Below are 9,108 nucleotides of genomic sequence, written 5' to 3'. Positions count from 1 at the left end.
CGCGGCATCCACATGTCAATCAACCAATGGGTAGTGTCTTAAACACCGCGACAATACTACTCGTTACTTAGAATGTGGTGTCTTGAACAACGCGACAATGCCACATTCATACAACACAAATAAATACATTATATACGGACACGCATAATTATTCCACTCACCTTACGCCTTTGGTGAATCAATAAACCAAGCTCGCGGCTTCAAGGTAAAGTACCTATTACATTACGCACATATATCAATCATTCATTCAAGTTGGTCAACCAACTCATTCACCATCCTTAGGTCATTTTGACCCATGGTGCAATTCCGACCCATTTGCACACTTACCCTAATATTGGGTCAACTTCACCAAAAACCCTAACCCTAGCCATTTATGGTCTTAATGCACATATAATCACAATGTTATCTCATTTTCACATTAACAAGACAACTTAGGTCATCAAAGACCCGTTTTACCCATTCGAGGTTTCCACACCCATTCGGGTCACCATATACTCAAATAGCACCCATTTACATAACATCTAGGTGTGCTAATGGTTAACTAACCAATTTAAGATTCATAAACACATTTAACATTTCAAAACCCTAGGTTAGTCATCCTTGAGCCCTCATGACTCAACTTACTCAAAAACCCACAAATCATTAACAAATGGGTTTTATGTTCGTCACTAGCCCAAACCCTAACCCTTAAACACATTAAACTAAGGAAATCAAGTTTAGGACTTACCACCACAATCAAAATGTAGCAAATGAGGAGATGAACAACTTTAATGCTCGAGCTCTAACCCGAAACAAGCTTCTTCCGCTTCTATTTGAGCTTTCTCACACTTGAATCACACTCTCTCTCTAGAATTGAAGTGGATGAGGTTTGGTGGTTGTAAATGGAGTAAATGAAGCTCCAAAAATTGATCTAGGGCTTTAGATTCGGCCCCCTAGTGAAATTACCAAAATACCCACTTTAAATATCTAAAAACAAGGCAGCTGGCCTGCCAGCTAATCTGGACGGCGTCCAGATTTATGGACGACGTCCAGCCCTTTACAACAGGACGGCGCCCAAAACATGTGTGAAAACAGGATCTTACAACTCTCCCCCACTTAAACCGGATTGCGACCTCGCGATCCAAGCTGCATGACAAGCAGGAAGATATACCAATAAAAACTCTTCGGGCTCCCAAGTAAACTCGGAACCTTTACTGCGACGCCATTGAACTTTAAAAGTCCTAACCACTTTATTTCTGAATATTTTGACCTTCTCGTCGAGTATATCAATCGGCTCCTCAACATACTCCAACTTATTATTCAGCTCAATCTAGTCTAATGGTACCCATGATGAATCATCCGCAAGACACTTACGGAGATGGGAAACATGGAATGTATTATGGATCCCCGCAAGTTCTTCGGGTAATTCCAAACGATACGCAACTTCGCCAACCTGAGCTAAAACTTTAAATGGGCCAATAAATCGAGGAGCTAACTTTCCCAGTTTTCGAAACCGACTAATACCTTTCCATGGCGATACCTTAAGCATCACCATGTCGCCTTCTTGGAATTCAATCATTCACCTACGTTTGTCGGCATACGAATTTTGTCTATCTTGCGCCTTTTTCAAATGAGCCCGAATCATCTCAATCTTGCTATTCGTCTCCAAAACCAAATCGGTACTCCCGTTTTCCTTTTGACCCACTTCACCCCAACAAATTGGAGTTCGACATCTTCGCCCATAAATCATTCCATACGGTGGCATCCCGATACTAGTATGATAACTATTATTGTACGAGAATTCCACCAAAGGCAAGTACTCGTCCCAACTACCATCGAAATCAATAATACACGCCCGTAACAAATCCTCTAATGTTTGATTCGTACGTTCGGTTTGACCGTCCGTTTGAGGATGATACGCCGTGCTCAATTTCAATTGTGTGCCCATATCTTCATGAAACTTTTCCCAAAACCGAGATGTGAAACGAGTATCTCGATCCAAAATAATAGATATAGGAACGTCATGTCGAGCGACTACTTCCTTGATAAACAATTTAGCCAAGGTCTCCGATGATATCGCTTCCCGAATGGGAAGAAACAAAGCACTTTTTGTCAATCGGTCAACTATCACCCAAATTGAATCAAGTTGGGTTCTCGCCGTCTTTGGTAACTTTGGGATAAAATCCATGGTAATGTGCTCCCATTTCCTCTTCAGGATTTCTAACTGTTGTAACTTACCATACGGCTTTTGTTGTTCGGCTTTAACTTGCAAACACGTGACGCATTGCTCAACATACTTAACAACATCACGTTTCATGCCCGGCCACCAATACTCCTTCCTTAAATCAAGATACATTTTTGTTGCGCCCGGTTGAATGGAATACTTTGACTTATGTGCTTCATAAAGTAGCAATCGTCGATAATCCCCCATCTTAGGCACCCACACTCTTCCTTGAAAAGACAACAAACCACGCGAGCCCATAGTAATGAACTCCTATTACCGCACTATTCGTTCCGCATTCTTGTTGTGAACGTAAGCCTCTATTTGAATCACACCAAGTTTTTCAAGAAAATTGTTAGTAATAATCATACGTAATAATCTGCGTCGTAACGCCGGGTGATGACTCTTTCGACTTAACGCATCCCCGACCACATTCACCTTGCCCGGATGATAAAGTATTTCACAATCATAATCTTTTACCACATCCATCCACCTACGTTGACGATAATTTAAATCTCTTTGGTTAAAGAGATGTTTCAAACTCTTATGATCCGAATATATCGTACTCTTGACACCATACAAGTAATGCCGCCAAATTTTCAATGCATGCACAACCGCCGCCAACTCAAGATCATGAGTCGGATATCTCGTTTCGTGTTCCTTTAATTGTCAAGATGCGTAAGCGATGACCTTACCTCTTTGCATTAGAACACACCCGAGCCCATTTAGCGAAGCATCACAATAAACCGTCATGTCTTCCGCACCTTCCGGCATCACCAACACCGGAGCTTGACACAACTTTTCTTTTAACAATTGAAAAGCAATTTCTTGCTCGTTCTCCCAAATAAATCTCGCGTTCTTCCTCGTCAATCTCGTCAATGAAGAAGCGATCTTAGAAAAGTCTTGGATAAACCGACGATAATAACTGGCCAATCCGAGAAAACTTCGGATTTCCGTAGGCATAGTCGGTCGTCTCCAACTCTTCACCGTCTCTATCTTCCCCGGATCTACTTGGATACCGTCTTTGTTTACAATGTGACCAAGGAATTGAACTTTCCTTAGCCAAAATTCACATTTGGAGAATTTAGCATACAACTTCTCCTTCCGCAACGTCTTTAACACACTCTGCAAATGATGTTCATGTTCCTTCATACTCTTCGAATAGACAAGTATGTCGTCAATGAACACAATTACCAACTTATCCAACATAGGTTGGCACACTTGGTTCATAAGATCCATGAATGCCGCTGGCGCATTCATAAGACCAAAAGGCATTACCACGAATTCAGAATGTCCATAACGCGTTTGAAAATCCGTTTTCTCAATGTCTTCCTTACGGACCCACATTTGGTGATAGCCGGACCGTAGGTCGATTTTAGAGAAATACGTTGCACCTTGGAGTTGGTCAAACAAATCGTCAATCCGAGGCAAAGGATAACGATTCTTAATCGTCACTTTGTTCAACTCCCGATAATCGATGCACATCCGCATACTACCATCCTTTTTCTTCACGAACAAAACCGGAGCGCCCCATGGCGAAGCACTCGGTCAAATGAAACCCTTCTCAAGCAACTCTTGGGTTTGATTTAACAACTCTTGCATTTCCGTCGATGCTAAGCGATATGGAGTCTTAGCAATGGGGGTAGCCCCTGGAACCAACTCAATGCGAAATTCAACTTGTCGTTCCGCCGGAACACCCGGTAACTCATCCGGAAAAACGTCTTCAAATTCATTAACCACCAGAATTTCACGAATGGGTGGTGGCTCATCACGAGTATCGATAACATGGGCAAGAAAAGCCATGCCACCACTAACAAGGAAATGATGTGCCCGTGCAAAAGTGCATATCGGCACAAGTCTTCTACATTTATCACCGTGAATAATTAACTCTCCCCCACTTGGGGTCTTCACACGAATAAATTTTTCATGGCATGCAATATCGGCCCTATTATGATCGAGCCAATCCATACCAACAACGATATCAAAATCACCCAAAGTCATCGGGATAAGATCTATCTTAAAGTTTTCGGCACCAAAAACGACATCACAATTTTTACACACATCAACCACTAGCACCGTCTTGCCGTCCGCTATTTCGACTTCTACCGGACGACTTAACTTAGCTAACGGTCTATTAAGTCTAGGCACAAATTTTGGAGACACAAACGACAAATTTGCACCACTATCAAATAGAATCCTTGCCAGATTAAAGTTAACCATAAAAGTACCTGAGACAACTTCGTTGGATTGCTTGGCCTCATCATTGGTCATCAAGTAATTGCGACCCCTAGCCGTACCCGCCGCCTTCTCCAACTTCTTAACATTATCGTTACGCAAGTCGGGACACTCCGGCCTCTTGTGCCCTTCTTTACCACAATTATAACAAGTGACTTTGGTTGTAGAAGATGGGTTGGTGCAATCACGGGCCATATGCCCCTTTCGTCCACAATTATGACAAGAATAATGGAATTCTCCGGGAACACTCTTCTTCACACTATTAGCACTTTCGGAACCCTTACTCTTCTTGTTCGAATGACTTGTAGCTTCAAACTTCCTCTTGCCAAAAGTAAAGCCACTTTTTCTCAACACAAGGGCCTCAAACCCTTTGACCATATTGAACAACTCATCAAAGCTCTTCACTACATTCATACTTATTTTCTCTTGATAACTATCATTCAAGATTCGATAGAAATCCTCTTTCAACATTTTATCATTCCCGACATACTCCGGGCAAAATTGGGTCTTAGACAAAAACACGGATTTGAGAGTGTTCAAACCCATCGACCGTTGCCTCAAGGAACGTAACTCGTCCTTAAGCCTAGTAAGATCGGCCGAAGTTCGGTATTCATCGAAAAACTCCACCTTGAATTCGTCCCATGTGAACTCCATACATTGTTCTTCGCCATAAACTTGGATTTTCGCGTCCCACCACAATTTAGCATCACCCCTCAACATACTACACCCGTACCTTGTCTTCTTATCGAGAGGACATTCACAAGTATGAAAGACCCCCTCCATATTGGAGATCCATCGGGCACTCTTAAGAGGGTCCCGTTCACCTTCAAAGGTGGGTGGTTAAGAATCCTTGAAGTTCTTATAGAGAAAGTCCCATCTTCCCACATTATCTTCGTGAAGAACGGCCTTAACTTGCTCCTTTACCACATTGACTAGTTGCTCGTCAATCGTATCTAGAAACATTTTCTTAACATCCTCGAGGAACTCCGCCTTTTGACGTTTAAAGATGGCCTCAACTTTGGCCGTGAACTCAACGTCCTCACTTGTACTTCCATCATTGGTGTCGTGTCCATTTCTCATCTTCATTCTATAAAACGGAAAAGATTAAAGAACGAAACGAAAGGACTTAACACATATGTATATACATATACACCACACTACCCCATCTTACTCAACAATCGTCGTACATCGCTTTTTTGACACGATTTGAACCCGTAACAATGGCAGCTAATCATTGTTACGTGAGCACATTGCATTAACTTGCTAGTACAACGTCTATCTCGCTTGATGATTGCTAATATAACACAAAACAATTCGCGCAAGGTTAGTTCACATAAACCTAAGCACTAACAATTTCCGATTCGACCCAAAGTCCTACAAGTCCCGCATAAAGCGTACACACAATAAAGTCTAAGTCTAGCCACCTATCTCAAGTCGCCTAAATCCCTTAGACCATACTCTGATACCACTTGTAACAACCCGACTTCGCTTTACCAAAAACACACTACAAAAAAACTTTTCTGGTGCAGCACATCTGGACGGCGTCCAGATATCTGGACGTCGTCCAGATATCTGGATGGCGTCCAGCAATGAAGGGTAGGATGGCGTCCATCAAATCTGGACGGTGTCAAGTTTGCCTTCCAGCTGCTGTCCCCGGGTCCAACTTACACGAGCAGAAATCCCGCTTCCCAACACTTTTAAACGAAAACCTTGTCACAATATAACACAAAATAATAAACTAAGAGGTTTTCATCATCAAAACAAGTTTTACATCACCGGGCCCACATTAGCCCGAATTACGCGTTTTGTTCAAAAATACAAGTTTCGACCATTAGAGTTTAAGTTCTAAACGACACCTAGATCACGGTGTTTGGGGTTAAACTACCCAATCTCGGTAAAACTTCAAAAACCTAAACACCCAAAAGCATCCCTTATCAAAACAAGCGGGAGACCACTAATCCAACCGAATACCTTTGCCTTTGTCCACGCCGGAGCCTAAAAAGTTAAACAAGGAGAGGGTAAGCTAACGCTTAGTGAATGCAATAATTATACATATACATATATAACCTACTTAGTTGCATCACTTACACAATAACATACACGGGCTAGCAATTCTACAACCATGCAAAACATTTTGCATATACCAATAACCGCAATTCACAATGAGCTAGCAATACCAATAGCATATAGTTCATAATTAAATATGCTAACACAAAATTCGTACAACCATGCTTAACCAAACGAACAAGGGAACGGTACTTAAAAGATCGTCGGAGTTCATAACATCCATTAGTGTTACTTAAACACCGCGTAATCACTAATTCCCCGGGTGATGTCTTGAACAACGCGACTCACTCACCCCCATGACAATGTGGCATCTTGAACAACGCGACGAATCCACATGTCAATCAAAACAATGAGTGGTTCCTTGAACACCGCGGCATCCACTCCCATGACAATGTGGTGCCTTGAACACCGCGGCATCCACATGTCAATCAACCAATGAGTAGTGTCTTAAACACCGCGACAATACTACTCGTTACTTAGAATGTGGTGTCTTGAACAACGCGACAATGCCACATTCATACAACACAAATAAATACATTATATACGGACACGCATAATTATTCCACTCACCTTACGCCTTTGGTGAATCAATAAACCAAGCTCGTGGCTTCAAGGTAAAGTACCTATTACATTATGCACATATATCAATCATTCATTCAAGTTGGTCAACCAACTCACTCACCATCCTTAGGTCATTTTGACCCATGGTGCAATTCCGACCCATTTGCACACTTACCCTAATATTGGGTCAACTTCACCAAAAACCCTAACCCTAGCCATTTATGGTCTTAATGCACATATAATCACAATGTTATCTCATTTTCACATTAACAAGACAACTTAGGTCATCAAAGACCCGTTTTACCCATTCGAGGTTTCCACACCCATTCGGGTCACCATATACTCAAATAGCACCCATTTACATAACATCTAGGTGTGCTAATGGTTAACTAACCAATTTAAGACTCATAAACACATTTAACATTTCAAAACCCTAGATTAGTCATCCTTGAGCCCTCATGACTCAACTTACCCAAAAACCCACAAATCATTAACAAATGGGTTTTATGTTCGTCACTAGCCCAAACCCTAACCCTTAAACACATTAAACTAAGGAAATCAAGTTTAGGACTTACCACCACAATCAAAATGTAGCAAATGAGGAGATGAACAACTTTAATGCTCGAGCTCTAACCCGAAACAAGCTTCTTCCTCTTCTATTTGAGCTTTCTCACACTTGAATCACACTCTCTCTCTAGAATTGAAGTGGATGAGGTTTGGTAGTTGTAAATGGAGTAAATGAAGCTCCAAAAACTGATCTAGGGCTTTAGATTCGGCCCCCAAGTGAAATTACCAAAATACCCACTTTAAATATCTAAAAACAAGGCAGCTGGCCTGCCAGCTAAGCTGGACGGCTTCCAGATTTCTGGACGACGTCCAGCCCTTTACAACGGGATGACGTCCCACCACTTTGGACGGCGTCCAAAACATCTGTGAAAACAGGATCTTACATTTTCATACTGTTTTGAATACGAAATCTCGTGGTCTACATTACATTGCTGATTACAAACAAACTATAGCTCACCAACATTCGTGTTGACATTTTAAAGCATGTATTTCTCAGGTGCCTAGACGTTGTTGCTTCCGCTGTTAGACTTGCTGTTATAGTCTTGGTGTTATAGACTTGCTGTTACAGAATCGCTTTGTTAGACTTCCGCTGCATTATTTAGAGATGTCTCAAGCATGGAACTTTTATTTTGCATTCACAACTTATGTTATTTTTTAACAATGGCTTTGTAATGACCTTTGTGTCACGTACTTATGTTGATGCTTTCTATTCGTAGAAGCACGTTATCTTTTGTAAAACATTTGACGTTGGTAAAGACGTTATCTTTTCATGAATGCAAAACTTGTTTTAAAACAGCATATAGTGTTATACCGTGTAATGGACCTGTTGTTGATGATCCGTACACTTTGATTTTGTACGGAGCGTCACAGCTATGGTGAGGGGCGATAGCCTCCCGGGGTGTGGCGGGCATGCGGCTTGTGTATGTCTTGGGTTAACTTTATTGATTATGTTTGGATCTGATGAACACGTCGGGATTTAAGTAGGAATATTTCTAACACTCTGTCCCCAATTTGAATCCTACAAGATATGTCAACCAAACAAATCACTGTGGAATTCCATTCCAATTCCATTAAAATCCTTTGAGATTTTGTGACAAAAACAACTAGTAAGGATTAATATTGTCATCTATTATTATTCAATCAATTCATCGAGCACGAAAATAATTAAAAAGAACTTTTATTAGTTTTTACTGCATTTAACCCTTCATTACTCATACTGTCATTAATGTTCATGTATAGATATAGATTTAAAATATAGGTACAAAAAGGTAAAAAAGCCCGGGTGTTCAATACTTGATTTAAAACTGTTAATCTGAATAACGAACCGAATTTTAATCAGATAAACCCAAATTGAATTTGAAAAACCGGTTTTCAAATCATTTAAAACCGAAATGGAATTTAATAATCTTTTTTTCAGTTAAGTTGATTTTGATTTTTTCAATTTAGGCCAAACTAAAAACTGAATTATAAATTGAATT

This window comes from Rutidosis leptorrhynchoides, chromosome 5 (genome assembly GCF_046630445.1).
Source record: "Rutidosis leptorrhynchoides isolate AG116_Rl617_1_P2 chromosome 5, CSIRO_AGI_Rlap_v1, whole genome shotgun sequence".
In the NCBI taxonomy this organism is placed as follows: Eukaryota; Viridiplantae; Streptophyta; class Magnoliopsida; order Asterales; family Asteraceae; genus Rutidosis; species Rutidosis leptorrhynchoides.
Note: the sequence above shows the minus strand (reverse complement) of the source record.